The following is a 14,867-nucleotide window of genomic DNA, read 5'->3' on the forward strand; positions in this document are numbered from 1 at the left end:
GGCAAATGCATGGCAGATGCAGTATAATGTGGATAAATGTGAGGTTATCCACTTTGGTGGCCAAAACAGGAAGGCAGAATATTATCTGAATGGTAACAGATTAGGAAAAGGGGAGGTGCAAAGAGACCTGGGTGTCATGGTACATCAGTCATTGAAAGTTGGCATGCAGGTACAGCAGGTGGTGAAGGCGGCAAATGGCATGTTGACCTTCCTAGCGCGAGGATTTGAGTATAGAAGCAGGGAGGTCTTCCTACAGTTGTACAGGGCCTTGATGAGGCCCCACCTTGAATATTGTGTACAGTTTTGGTCTCCTAATCTGAGGAAAGACATTCTTGCTATTGAGGGAGTGCAGCAAAGGTTCACCAGACTGATTCCTGGGATGGCAGGACTGACATGTGAAGAAAGACTGGATCGACTAGGCTTATATTCACTGGAATGTAGAAGAATGAAAGGGGATCTCATAGAAACATATACAATTCTGACGGGATTGGACAGGTTAGATGCAGGAAGAATGTTCCCGATCTTGGGGAAGTCCAGAACCAAGGGTCACAGCCTAAGGATAAGGGGTAAGCCATTTAGGACCGAGATGAGGAGAAACTTCTTCACTCAGAGAATTGTGATCCTGTGGAATTCTCTCCCACAGAAAGTTGTTGAGGCCAGTTCATTAGATATATTCAAAAGGGAGTTAGATGTAGCCCTTACGGCTAAAGGGATCAAGGGATATGGAGAGAAAGCAGGAATGGGGTACTGAAGTTGCATGATCAGCCATGATTATATTGAATAGTGGTGTAGGCTCGAAGGACCGAATGGCCTACTCCTGCACATATTTTCTCTGTTTCTCCCAAATCCATGCCCATCTTTCCCAGAACTCCATTTCGGAATCCCTTCAATCTTGTTTCTGCCCCTGCCACAGTTCCGAAACGGCTCTCATCAAAGTCACAAATGACATCCTCTGTGACTGTGACAAGGGAAAACTATCCCTCCTCGTCCTTTTCAACCTATCTGCAGCCTTTGACACGGTTGACCACTCCATCCTCCATCCTCCTCCAACGTCTCTCCACAATCGTCCAGCTGGGAGGGACTGCACTCGCCTGTTTCCAATCTTATCTATCTAACCGTAGCCAGAAAATCACCTGTAATGGCTTCTCTTCCCACTCCCGCATCATTACCACTGGTGTCCCCTAAAGATCTATCCTTGGCCCCCTCCTATTTCGCATCTATATGCTGCCCCTTGGCGACATCATCCAAAAACGCAACATCAGTTTTCACATGTATGCTCACGCTCAGCTCTACCACACCACTACTTCTCTCGACCCCTCCATGGTCTCTTAAATTGTCAGACTGCTTGTCCGACATTCAGTACTGGATGAGCAGAAATTTTCTCCAATTAAATATTGGGAAGACCGAAGCCATATTCTTCGGTTCTCGCCACAAACTGCCTTCCCTGACCACCGGCTCCATCTCTCTCCCTAGTATCTGTCTGAGGTTGAACCGGACTGTTTGCAATCTAGGTGTCATATTTGACCCCGAAATGAGCTTCCGGCAACATATCCGCGGCATAACTAAAACCGCCTATTTCCACCTCCGTAACATTGCCCGTCTCCGCTCCTGCCTCAGCTCATCTGCTGCTGAAACCCTCATCCATGCCTTTGTTGGCTGTAGCCACGACTACTCCAATGCACTTCTGGTTGGCCTCCCACATTCTACCCTTGACGTAAACTTGAGGTAATCCAAAACTCAGCAGCCCGTGGCATAACGCGCACCAAGTTCCACTCACCGATCACCCCTGTGCTCGCTGATCTACATTGGCTCCCGGTTAAGCAACGCCTCGATTTCAAAATTCTCATCCTTGTTTACAAATTCTTCCATGGCCTCGCCCCTCCCTATATCTGTAATCTCCTCCAACACCACAAATTCCCCCCCATACCCCAGAGACATCTGCGCTCCTCTAATTCTGCCTTCTTGAGCATCCCTGATTATAACTGCTCAACCATTGGTGGCCGTGTCTTCAGCTGCCTGGGCCTAAGCTCTGGAACTCCCTCCCTAAACCTCTTCGCCTCTCAACTCTCTTTCCTCTTTTAAGACATTCCTTAATACCTACCTGCCATAATTTCTTCTTATGTGACTCGGTGTCAAATTTATTTGTTTTGTCTTATAACACTCCTGTGAAGTGCCTTGGGACGTTTTACTACATTAAAGGTGCTATATAAATACAAGTTGTTTCATAAAAGGCCCACCACCACCTTCTCAAGAGCAACTAGGGATGGGCTAGATATGCTGGTCTCGCCCATCCTGGAAAAAAATGGGCCTGTATTTTGTGGCCCCTACAGGTGCATAAGCGCCTGCGAAGTGCATGCGCGAAAACCCGGAACTTGCGAACTGTCACGAGCCTTCACAGATCATCCACAACCCCAGGAAAAGGGCATACTCAAGTGGAGAACTTCTGCCCAGCGAATATTTGTAAAACTCTTAACGCCTGCGTAAGAGTTTAAATGAATTTAAAAAAAATAATTTTATATCATTTAAACAGTCAAACATTTTTAAAAGGTTATTTTTAGCCCCTTTAAAACATTTAAAATTATTTTTCAAAAAATTACATTTTTGCTTTAAATGTTTAATTACAGGCAACTCTCGATTATTTGGGTCCCTCGGGGATTGGGCTATTCCGCGTAAACGATTTTTCCGTTAGGGTGAGTCTACATTTATAAGTTAAAACTTTAATGAATAAATACAATCGTTAGGGCATGTTTACATTTATAAGTTAAAACTTTAATGAATCAATACAATCAGCTACAAACAGTAACAAAAGATGGACATTACCAGCATGCATGTACAGGTTCTGTGCCTGGAACCCAGTGTCGGCACGGCCCCTGTTCCCAACGTCAGCGGCGGCCGCGAGAGACAACAGCTGCAGCAGCGCGTGCACACACACCAGCAAAGCAAGGACAGAGAAGGGTGATTTTTATGGTGACAGAGAGAGAGAGAGAGAGAGAGAGTGTGTGAGAGAGAGAATGTGCAAGTGTGAAAGAGAGAGAGAGAGAGAGAGAGAGAATGAGCAAATACAAATGAGTACAGTGTTTGGAAGGCGATTTTTCCAAATTATTTGGAGCTGTCTTTTCACTTGTTCGCAACAGAATTTTAAATCCTATTACAATGGTTTCTCGTTGGATCTGTGTACGGATAATCGAGAGTTGCCTGTATATTGTATTTTAATTAATTATAAATATGTAATTTGTTTTTTTAAATTTATGTTCGTGTTTTTTTATGTGATCCCCATAAGCATGAATGGGGATTCCATGTTTGGTTGGGCCAGCCCACGTGATCCCAGGAGTGCTTGCAAATGGCATGCCCCCCTGGAATACGTGGGTTCAACGCATGTCTACGCATAGAGGCCCAGGAGCGCGAGTCTCCGTGGATCCAGGACGATCAGGTAGGTTCGTAGATTTTTTGCCATCGAAGGTGTCCGCCTGCAGGAAGTCACCAACCGCAAATTCAGGCCCATGGTCTTGCATGAGCAATAGAATATGTTAATGCATGAGCACTAGTGTTGTATCTTACTGAGTCTTTAACAGCTGATGTGGTAAATATTTAAATGATCTCAAAATGTAACTACAGTTATTACACTCATCGGCAGAGAAAATATCCCACGTATTGCATACTTTCAGTGGAAGAATCCTTTAACTGGGGAAGGGGAACAATCACAAAAACATAGAAGGATGCAATTTGGCCTATCATGTCAGTGCCAGCTCTTTGCTGGAGCAATTCAAAACCAATCCAACTGTCTTGCTCTCTTCCCCATAGCCCTTCTCCAACGTCCAATTGCTTCAAGTATTTATCCAATTTCCCCTTGAAGATTTAATGGTCTCTACCTCATTTCCTGTAGCAAAGCATTTCCTACTCCAACAGTTTTCTGCATAAAGAAATTTCTCTAATCTCTCCTTAGTGTCAATTTTAAATTGATAATTTCTCGTCATTGACTCCCCAACTAAAGGAAATAGTTTTTTTTTTAACCAAATCACTCTATGAAAAACCCTTCATGATTTTAATAACCTCAGTGAAACCTCCTCTTGGCCTTCTCTGCTTTAGCAGAAATACTACCTTTGCTAAAAGCACATGATCTTGAATTGTTTCTATTCTAAACAAATGTCCTGATCTAGATATCTGGGCAACTAACCCAGAGTCCTAAAACTGTCCTTCTGACTACAAGTATTATTTCAAGTAATGTATTACCATCCTTTTCGATCTTCTAGAAAAAACACATTTATAAAAAAAAAAAGGATAGGAAATATTTCATCATAATTCAGATTTTTCTAGTGAATTACATACACCATTTAGACCAGTGACTGGAGTCATAACCAGTAGTTTGCCTACATAACAATAGTGACTACACTTCAGAAGTAAGTCATTGGCTATGAAACATTTCGGGACATTCTGACATTGTGAAAGATGCTATATAAATGCAAGTTCTTATATTTATATATTTATTTTTTCTATATATTCTAGTTCAGGATCAGTAATTTGAACGAATTATTATTAACTAGATGATTTTTTTAAACTTTGTCATCACTTCATTAGATGAGTAGGAGTGACAGCTTCAACTTTCTTTGCTTGTCTAAACTGTCACCTGTCATGATGAGACATGTCATATATAGTATTTAATTATCAATCTTTTAGAACATTTAATAGTTTAGCTGCCAATCAAGATGTAATATTCATAATTCTGCGAGCATTTGTGCCAAATTAAGATGTGCAGTCACTTTAGTCTATTTGTGCATTATGTAATATGTAATGAATGTAGAATTTAACTTTGTAATTCCAGAAATAAACTGTTCCAGCTCAGCTCTAAACTTGTGCTGTAATTTTTTTATATTTGACATTAATAGCATAGTTTACATTCTATGGGCTGGAAATTCCTTTTTGGGTCATAGGGCTCAAGTTTCCACATGATTTGCGCCTGATTTTTAGGAGCAACTGGTGGAGAACGGACTATCTCAGAAATTGCAATTCTCCACATTTTTTTTCTGCAGTTCTAGTCAGGTAGAATAGTTCTACTTTGGAACAGAATTTTTTTCTTCAAAAGGGGGCGTGTCCGGCCACTGACGCCTGATTTCAAAGTTTCCACAGTGAAAACGTACTCCAAACTAACTTAGAATGGAGCAAGTGAAGATTTTTGTAGAACTGAACAAACCTGTTCTACACATTAAAAAATCAGGCGCAGGTTACAAATTAGGCGTCCAGAACGAGGTGGGGGGGAGGGGGGGGAAGGGAAGTCATTAAATTCGACAATAAATCCTTATTTATACTTATACAAATATTATACAAATAAATCCAACCTGAATAAACATTTATAAGCAAAGGAAAGATTAAATAAACCATCTTCCTACCTGTGTGAAAGTGCTTCAGCCAGCCTCACAAGTTCGTTTGTTCGTTCCCGACGGCAGGGGGGGGGGAGGAGGAAGCCGTTCCAGACGGCGGGAGGGAGGGAGTGCGGGCCCGCCCGCCCGAACGCAGCGGGGGTGGGGGAGAAAGACGTTCCAGACGGCGGGAAGGAGGGAGGGAGGGAGGGAGTGCGGGACCGACCGCCTGCCCGAACGCAGCGGGGGGGGTGGGGAGGAAGACGTTCCAGACGGCGGGAGGGAGGGAGGGAGTGCGGGCCCGACCGACCGCCCGCCCACCCGAACGCAGCGGGGGAGGGGGGGGGGGGCGGAGGAAGACGTTCCAGATGGCAGGAGGGAGGGAGTGCAGGCCCGATTGACCGAACGCAGTAGGGGGGGGTGGGAGGAAGCCGTTCCAGACGGCGGGCGGGAAGGAGACAGTGAGAAGGCTGCAGGAAGCCTCAGTGCTGATGTGCTGATGGCAATGTGCTTTTATTAAAAAATGTTCAAAAATTAAACAGCTAAAAAGAACTACAAAAATGGCCGAGTGCCAATGTTTCCTTCACACTGCGTGTGCGCGAACGCTCCAACGCACACGCGCAGGGTTGCCGGCAGGAAAAAAAACTAATTTAAATAGTACCTGCCCCCTCCCACTTACAAAATCGGCGCGAGTGTAGGCTCCGCTCCCCTGGGCGCCGCGCCAAACAGACAAGGAGCTGCTGGGCTCTCCAGAATCGCGAGTTTTTTTTCCGGCGCCGTTTTAGGCGCGAAAAACGGGCGCCCAGCTCGGAGGGACGCCCGTTTTTTATCGTGTGGAAACTTGGGCCCATAGTGTTTTTTTGCCACCAAAAAAAACGCTATGACTCCACTATGATTTGGAGGCGGAAGATTTGGGAAAAAATGGGGGGAAATCCGCCCGGTGGGAAAAATCAGCGTTGCACGAAGATTTGCGGCATAAATCACAAATTTTCTGCACATTTTCTCAAAGGCCTCGGGCGGGGGTGTCGAAATCTCGACCTCCGAAAAGAATGACTCCAACACTTTCAGCTCCGGCAGAAGTTTCTTTAATTTACTTGCTAGTAAGGGGCAGGTCACACTCAGTCAAGGGCTAAGTGAACACCTCCAAAATGGTACAGTTTCACAAGATATTTATTACGTAAAACCCAAGTTATGGCCTCTCCCTGTATATTGGCTCTGTCTCATAGTCAGTGAATACAGATAAAGAGTTAATTACTACATCCTTGTCCTGACATGGTTTCCAGATATTTCCTTTTGTCAGGGTTATTAGTTGGCCAGCCGGTCATTACTCCATGAGAGTGAGGTAATGAGCTATTACCTGTCTTGCATTGTGTCAGGATTGTTCAGTTTCCTAGTCAGTTTATCTGTTTGCATCAAATGGATGAGGTCTCTACAAGAGATAATGGCTGGTGGTTTGAGTACTTCGAAAAGGGTGGGGTGGCATAGAACTTGTGTTGTATAGACAATAGGAGAGCACCATGGAGGAGGGGTACTTGTCTCAGCATGACTTGTCTCCTAGCTGTCTGATGGCAATCAGCCATCTCAAACCAGGTTTAGCTGTTTATGCAAGCTGACTGCCTTTATGCAGAAAGTTCTAGAAGGACCAGGACTCCATTTTGTTCTATATATATATTGCAAAGGGCACCCAAATACCGTATGGTATCAGCTTAGATAAAAATACATTTCCACATTGGGAAGACACAAAAAATATTTTTCCAAAAAATAAAAAATCGCAAAACATTCACCTTTTCTAGTGAATCACTGCAAAAGAATTTTAAAATAAACTTTAACTTATTTTTTTAGCAGGTTTTCATACCTCCCGCGGTTTCCAAGGGCTGCACCAACAGATTATTTTCCTCGCTGTTTTTTTTTTGACCCTATCTACGGGTAACCACTGAGACCAAACTCGAGCAAAAGCGCTTTTTCCAGTCTTGAACGCCGGCAGTCCACTCCCCAGCGGTATTTCAAACCGCCGGCAGAACCACCACACCGTTTTCCGCCCAAAACAGCGAAATACCACCGAAAAACGCGGTGGAAGGTTGCTGAATTTCCAGCCCTTAATGTTAGTATACATGGATGGCTCACATTGGCTACACTTCATTATTGGGCTTAAATAATTAGTATTATTTTTATTTTTCAGAAATATGTAAAATGTTCTGATTCTTGTACTTTACAACCAGTTTAGTATGAGCATCGCTATAGGAACTTCTGGAATCGAAACACATTAGAAGCACATGGTATTATTAAATGTACCGTGATAATTTGGGTACGTAATTGCCTAAGGGATAGGCAGAGAGTCATGGTGAACGGATGTTTTTCTGACTGGAGGGAAGTATGCAGTGGGCTACACCAGGGATTGGTATTAGGACCATTGCTTTTCTTGTTACAGTATATATAAATTACCTAGACTTGGAGAAAGGGAGTACAATTTCAAAGTTTGCACATAATACAAGACTTGGCAATGTTGTAAATAGTGAGCAGGTTAGAATCATAGGAAATTACGACACAGCAGGAGGCCAGTCGACCCATCATGTCCATGCTGGTCGAAAAAGGGCTACCCAGCCTAATCCCACCTTTCAGCACCAGGTCCGTAGCCCTGTAGGTTATGGCTGTTTAAGTGAACATCCAAGTACCTTTTAAATGTGATGAGGGTTTCTGCCTCTACCACCCTTTCAGGCAGTGGGTTACAGATCCCCACCACCCTCTGGGTGAAATAATTTTCCTCACCTCCTCTCTAATCCTTCCACCAACTACTTTAAATCTATGCCCCCTGGCTATTTACCCCTCTGCGAAGGGAAATAAGTTCTTCCTATCCACTCTATCTAGGCCCCTCATAATTTTATACACCTCAATTAAATCTCCCCTCAGCCTCCTCTGTTCCATGGTAAACAACCCCAGCCTATCAAATCTTTCCTAAAGTTTTCTAGTCCTGGCAACGTCCTCGTAAATCTCCTCTGCAACCTTTCCAGTGCAATCACATTCTTCCTGTAATGTGGTGACCAGAACTGCACACAGTACTCAAACTGTGGCCTAACTAGTGTTGTATACAGTTCTAGCATAACTTCCCTGCTCTTGTATTCTATGCCTCGGCTCATAAAAGAAAGCATTCCGTATGTCTTTTTAACTACCTTATCGACCTATCCTGCTACCTTTAAGGATCTGTGGACATATACTCCAAGATCCCTCTGTTCCTCCACACCTCTCAGTATCCTCCCATTTATTGTGTATTCCCTTGCCTTTTGCCCCTCCCCAAATGCATTACCTCACACTTTTCCGGATTGAATTCCATTTGCCACTTTTCTGCCCAATTGAACAGTTCATCGATATCTTCCTGCAGTCCAGAGCTTTCCTTCTCACTGTCAACCACACAGTCAATTTTTATATTATCTGCAAATTTCTTTATCATGTCCCCTACTTTTAAGTCTAAATCATTAATGCATACTACAAAAAGTAAGGGACCGAGTACCGAGCCCTGTGGAACCCCACTGGAAACAGCCTTGCAGTCACTAAAACTCCCCTCAACCATTACCCTTTGCTTCTTGCCACTGAGCCAATTTTGGATCCAATTTGTCACTCTCCCTTGGATCCCATGTAAACTACATCAAACACACTGCCCTCATCGACTCGCCTTGTTACCTCCTCAAAGAACTCGATCAAATCAGACATGACCTTCCCTTAACAAATCCATGGTACAACTTTAACGGTTCTCCAATCCTCTGGCACTACTCTTGTAGCCAGGGAGGATTGAAAAATTATGGTCAGAGTCTCCGTAATTTCCTCCCTTGTTTCTTTGCGTAGCCTCGGATATATTTCATCCAGTCCTGGTGATTTATCTACTTTCAAGGATGCTAAACCCCTTAAAACTTACTATGTTTATCCTGTCCAATATTTCACTATCTTCCTCCTTGATTAATCTGTGCCTTTCTAAATGAAGGTTTATACTGTCCCTCAGAATTGATTCCAATAATTTCTCCACTACTGACAAATAGACAGACTTGCATTTATATAGCGCCTTTCACGATCACCGGACATCTCAAAACGCTTTACAGCCAATGAAGTACTTTTGGAATGTAGTCACTGCTGTAATGCGGGAAACGCAGCAGCCAATTTGCGTACAGCAAGCTCCCACAAACAGCAATGTGATAATGACCAGATAAAATGCTATTGTTAACTTGGGTTAAACTAACTGGCCTGTAATTGCTCAGTTTATGCCTTCCTCCCTTTTATAAACAATGGTACAACTTTAACGGTTCTCCAATCCTCTGGCACTACTCTTGTAGCCAGGGAGGATTGAAAAATTATGGTCAGAGTCTCCGTAATTTCCTCCCTTGTTTCTTTTCGTAGCCTCGGATATATTTCATCCAGTCCTGGTGATTTATCTACTTTCAAGGATGCTAAACCCCTTAAAACTTACTATGTTTATCCTGTCCAATATTTCACTATCTTCCTCCTGAACTTCAATGTCGGCATCGTCCCCCTCTTTCGTGACGACAGCCACAAAGTAATACCTTACCCACATCCTCCGCCTCCTCACATTGATCTCCATTTTGGTCCCTAATAGGCCCTACTCTTTCCTTAGTTATCCTCTTGCTCATTATGTAATTGTAAAACATCTTTGAGTTTTCTTTGATTCTACTTGCCAGTATTTTTTCATGTTCTCTTTTTGTTTTCCTAATGTCCTTCTTAATTTCACCCCTGCACTTTTTATACTCTTCCAAGCTTTCTGCGGTATTGAGCTCACGATGTCTGATACAGGCTTCCCTTTTTTGCCTTATCTTACCCTGTATGCACCTTGTCATCCAGGGGGATCTAAATGTGTCCATTCTACTCTTTTTCTTTGTGGGAACATGTTTACCCTGAACTCCCTGTACCTTTCTCTTGAATGGCTCCCACTACTCTGGCAATGATTTACCTTCAAGTAACTGTTTCCAGTCCACTTTTGCTAAATCACTTCTCAGCCTAGTAAAATTGGCTTTCTCCCTTACTCCTGTTTTTTCTTTGTCCTTATCCATAATTATACTAAAACTATGAATTATGATCACTACCACAAAAATGCTCTCCCACTGCTACTCCTTCCACCTGCCCTGTTCCATTCCCGCCCCACTTGTTGGGCTTGCTACATATTGGCTAAAAAGTTCTCCAGAATGCAATTTAGGAATTCTGTGCCCTCTGTACCTTTTACACCAGTAATATCCCAGTTAATATTAGGGTAATTGAAATGTTCCACTATTACTGCCCTATTGTTTTTGCACTTGTCAGAAATTTGCCTACACATTTACTCTTCTATCTCCCTCTGACTGTTTGGAGGTCTATAGTACATGCACGCCAGCAGTGTGATTACCCCTTTTTTGTTCTTTAGTTCAACTCGTATGGCCTCATTTGATTATCCTTCTAACATATAATCCCTCCTCACAGCTGTAATTGTTTCTTTAATAATACTGCGACCTCCCCCCTCCTTTTTTAATCCCCTCTCTATCTCGTCTGAAAACCCTGCAACCAGGACTGTTGAGCTACCTTCCTTTCCTTCTTTCAGCCATGTCTCAGTAATTTCTATAATATTATAATCCCATGTGTCTATAGTAGCAGACTTCAGGAGAACATAGATTGGTGAAATGGGCAGACACATGGCAGATGCAAATAAATGCAAATCGGTGTGAATTGATGTACTGTGGGAGGAACAACATGGAGGGGCAGTATAATCTAAATTGAGGGAGGTGCATGATCAGAGGAACCAGGGAGTGCATATACACAAATCCATCGCAAGTTGAGAAGGCAGTGAAGAAAGCATGTGGGATACTTGGCATTGGATACAACTACAAGGAAGTCATGATATTTTTTTTATTCGTTCATGGGATGTGGGCGTCACTGGCAATGCCAGCGTCTATTGCCATCCCTAATTGCCCTTGAGAAGGAGTTGGTGAGCCGCCGCCTTCAACCGCTGCGGTCCGTGTGGTGAAAGTACTCCCACAGTGCTGTATCCCTCCTCGTCCTTCTTAACTTATCAGCAACTTTTGACATGGTTGCCCATTCTATCCTTCTACGGTGCCTCTCCACCGTCGTCCAGTTGGGTGTGGGACTGCACTCGCCTGGTTACATTTTTATCTATCTAATTGTAGTCAGAGAATCACCTGCAATGGCTTCTCTTCCTGCCCCCGCATCGTTACCTCTGGTGCCTCCAAAGATCTATTCTTGGTCCCCTTCTTTTTCTCATCTATATGTTGCCCCTTGATGACATTATCCGAATGCACAGCATCAATTTCCACATGTACGCTGATGACACCCAGTTCTACCTCACTACCAGTTCTCTCGACCCAGCCACAGCACTAAATTGCCGGACTGCTTGTCCAACATCCAATTCTAGATGAGCAGAAATTTTCTCTAATTGAATATTGGGAAGACCAAAGTATTGTTTTCGGCCCCCGCCACAAACTCCGTTCCCTAGCCACCGACTCCATCCCTCTGCGGCTGAACCAGACTGTTCGTAACCTCATATTTGACTCTGAAATGAGTTATCCGCAGCATAACTAAGGCCACCTATTTTCATCTCTGCAACATCGCCCGTCTCCGCCCTTGCCTCAGCTCATCCGCTGCTGAAGCCCTCATCCATGCCTTTGTTACCTCTAGACTTGACTATTCCAATGCACTCCTGGCAGGCCTCCCACATTCTACCCTACGTAAACTAAAGGTGATCCAAAACTCGACTACCCGTGTCCTAACTGGCACCAAGTCTCGCTCACCCATCACCCCTGTGCTCGCTGACTTGCATTGGCTCCCAGTTAAGCAATGCCTCGATTTCAAAATTCTCATCCTTGTTTTCAAATCCCTCCATGGCCTCGCCCCTCCCTATCACTGTAATCTCCTCCAACCCCACAACATCATCATAATCATAGGAGTCCCTCGGAATCGAGGAAGACTTGCTTCCACTCTAAAAGTGAGTTCTCAGGTGTCTGTACAGTCCAATGCGGGAATTACAGTCTCTGTCACAGGTGGGGCAGACAGTGGTTGAAGGAAAGGGTGGGTGGGGAGCCTGGTGTGCCGCACGCTCTTTCTGCTGTCTGCGCTTGATTTCTGCATGCTCTCCACGACGGTACTTTAGGTGCTCGGCACCCTCCCGGAACCCCACAACCCCCGACCCGTGAGGTGTCTGCGCTCCTCTAATTCTGCCCTCTTGAGCATCCCTGATTATAATCGCTCAACCATTGGTGGCCGTGCCTTCTGTTCCCTCAACCACTCCGCCTCCCGCCCTCTCCTCCTTCAAAACGCTCCTTAAAACCTACCACTTTGACCAAGCTTTTGGTCACCTGCCCTGATTTCTCCTTATGTGGCTCGGTGTCAAACTTTTTATCTTATACAGATTGAACCTCCCTTATCCGGAACCCTCAGGACCTGGCCTGTTCTGGATAAGGGGTTTTTCTGGGTGATGGTTGGTCATGTTAAATTGAATGGTACAGGTACTGAGCAAGGAAATATCGGGGCTGGCTGGCTTGGAGCTGGGAATGCGGCAGAGAGATCATGGGGAGAGGGGGTGGGGTGGCGGTGGATCACGGGGTCAGGCCAGCAATTGCGGGAGTCGGCAGCGAGGCAGGACTTCAATTTGTTCATGTCGGAGTTCTGTGTAGGCGCCACCCTGTGGCCGGGAATGAGGGATGGTTCTGGATAAGAGATTTCTGGATAAGGGGGGTTCAACCTATAATACTTCTGTGAAGTGCCTTGGAACATTTTCACTACGTTAAAGGTGCTATATAAATACAAGTTGTTATTGTTAGGGAGGTAGTTCTAGAATTTTGACCCAACGACGATGAAGGAATGGCGATATACTTGTGATTTGGAGGGTAACGTGGTGGTAGTGGTGTTTCCATACGCCTTCTGCCCTTGTCCTTTTGGTGGTAGAGGTCGTGGGTTTGGGAGGTGCTGCCGAAAAAGTCTTGGCGAGTTGCTGCAGTTAATCTTGTTGATCATACACACTGCAGCCATGCTGGTGATGGAGGGAATGAATGTTTAAGGTGGTGGATGGGCTGCTTTGTCCTGGATGGTATTGAGCTTCTTGAGTGTTGTTGGAGCTGCACTCATACAGACAAGTGGAGAGTATTCCATCACATGCTTGACTTGTGCCTTGTAGATGGTGGAAAGGCTTTGGGGAGTCAGGAGGTGAAACACTCGCAGCAGAATACCCAGCCTCTAACCTGCTCTTGTTGCCACAGTATTTATGTGGCTGGTTCAGATAAGTTTCTGGTCAATGGTGACCCCCAGGATGTTGATGGTGGGGGATTTGGCGATGGTAATGCTGTTGAATGTCACACTCTCGCTTGTTGCAGATATGCATTGCCTGACACTTGTGTGGTGCAAATGTTACTTGCTACTTATCAGCCCAAGCCTGAATGTCATCCAGGTCTTGCTGCATGCGGGAATGGACTGCTCCATTGTCTGAGAAGTTGCGAATAACACTGAACACTGTGCAGTCAACAGCGAACATCCCCACTTTTGACCTTATGCTGAAGGGAAGGTCATTGATGAAGCAGCTGAAGATGGTTGGGCCTAGGACATTGCCCTGAGGACCTCGTGCAGCGATGTTCTGGGGCTGTGATGATTGACCTCCAACCACCACAACCATCTTTTGCGTTAGATATGACTCCAACCAGTGGAAAGTTTCCCCCCGATTCCCATTGACTTCAATTTTACTGGGGCTCCTTGATGCCACACTCGGTCAAATGCTGCCTTGATGTCAAGTCCATGTTTGGACCAAGGCTGTAATGAGGTATGGAGCCGAGTGGTCCTGGTGGAACCTGAACTGGGAATCGGTGAGCAGGTTATTCGTGAGTAAGTGCCGCTTGATTGCACTGTCAATGACACTTTGCATCTCTTTGCTGATGATTGAGAGTAGACTGATGAGGCAGAAATTGGCTGGATTGCACTTTTCCTGCTTTTTGTGGACAGGACATACCTGGGCAGTTTTCCACATTGTTAGATAGATGCCAGTACTGTAGCTGTACTGGAACAGCTTGGCTAGAGGCGCAGCTAGTTCTGGAGTACAAGTCTTCAGCACGATAGCTGGATGTTGTCCTAGCCTTTGTTGTATCCAGTTCGAATTGGCTGAAGACTGGCTTCTGTGATGGTGGGGATCTCAGGAGGAGGTCAGTATGGATCATCCACTCGGCACTTCTGGCTGAAGATGGTTGCATATGCTTCAGCCTTGTCTTTTGCACTCACGTGCTGGGCTCCGCCATCATTGAAGATGGGGATATTCATGGAGCTTCCTCCTCCCGCTAGTTATTTAATGGTTCAACGCCATTCATGACAGGATGTGGCAGGACTGCAGATCTTTGATCTGATCTGTTGATTGTGGGATTGCTTAGCCCTGTCTATGGCATGTTGCTTCTGCTTTTTAGCATGCATGTAGTCCTGTGTTTCAGCTTCCCCAGGTTGGCACTTCGTATTTAGGTCTGGTGCTGCTCCTGTCATGCTTTTCTGCACCCA

The 14,867-nt window shown here is 44.9% G+C and overlaps 1 protein-coding gene across 2 annotated transcripts in view; it reads left to right on the top strand.

Annotated features, from left to right (window-relative positions):
• The window catches only part of faima (Fas apoptotic inhibitory molecule a), a 98,812-nt gene that overhangs the window by 3,206 nt on the left and 80,739 nt on the right, over window positions 1–14,867 (top strand). Inside the window, exon 2 of one of the 2 annotated variants that reach the window (XM_070874519.1) lies at window positions 2,625–2,690. The exons of the other annotated variant lie outside the window; for it this stretch is intronic. The gene's annotated coding sequence lies outside the window, so the exon portion shown is untranslated. The remainder of the gene's footprint in view (window positions 1–2,624; window positions 2,691–14,867) is intronic. 2 annotated transcript variants of the gene reach the window in all.

This window comes from Pristiophorus japonicus, chromosome 3 (assembly GCF_044704955.1).
Source record: "Pristiophorus japonicus isolate sPriJap1 chromosome 3, sPriJap1.hap1, whole genome shotgun sequence".
In the NCBI taxonomy this organism is placed as follows: Eukaryota; Metazoa; Chordata; class Chondrichthyes; family Pristiophoridae; genus Pristiophorus; species Pristiophorus japonicus.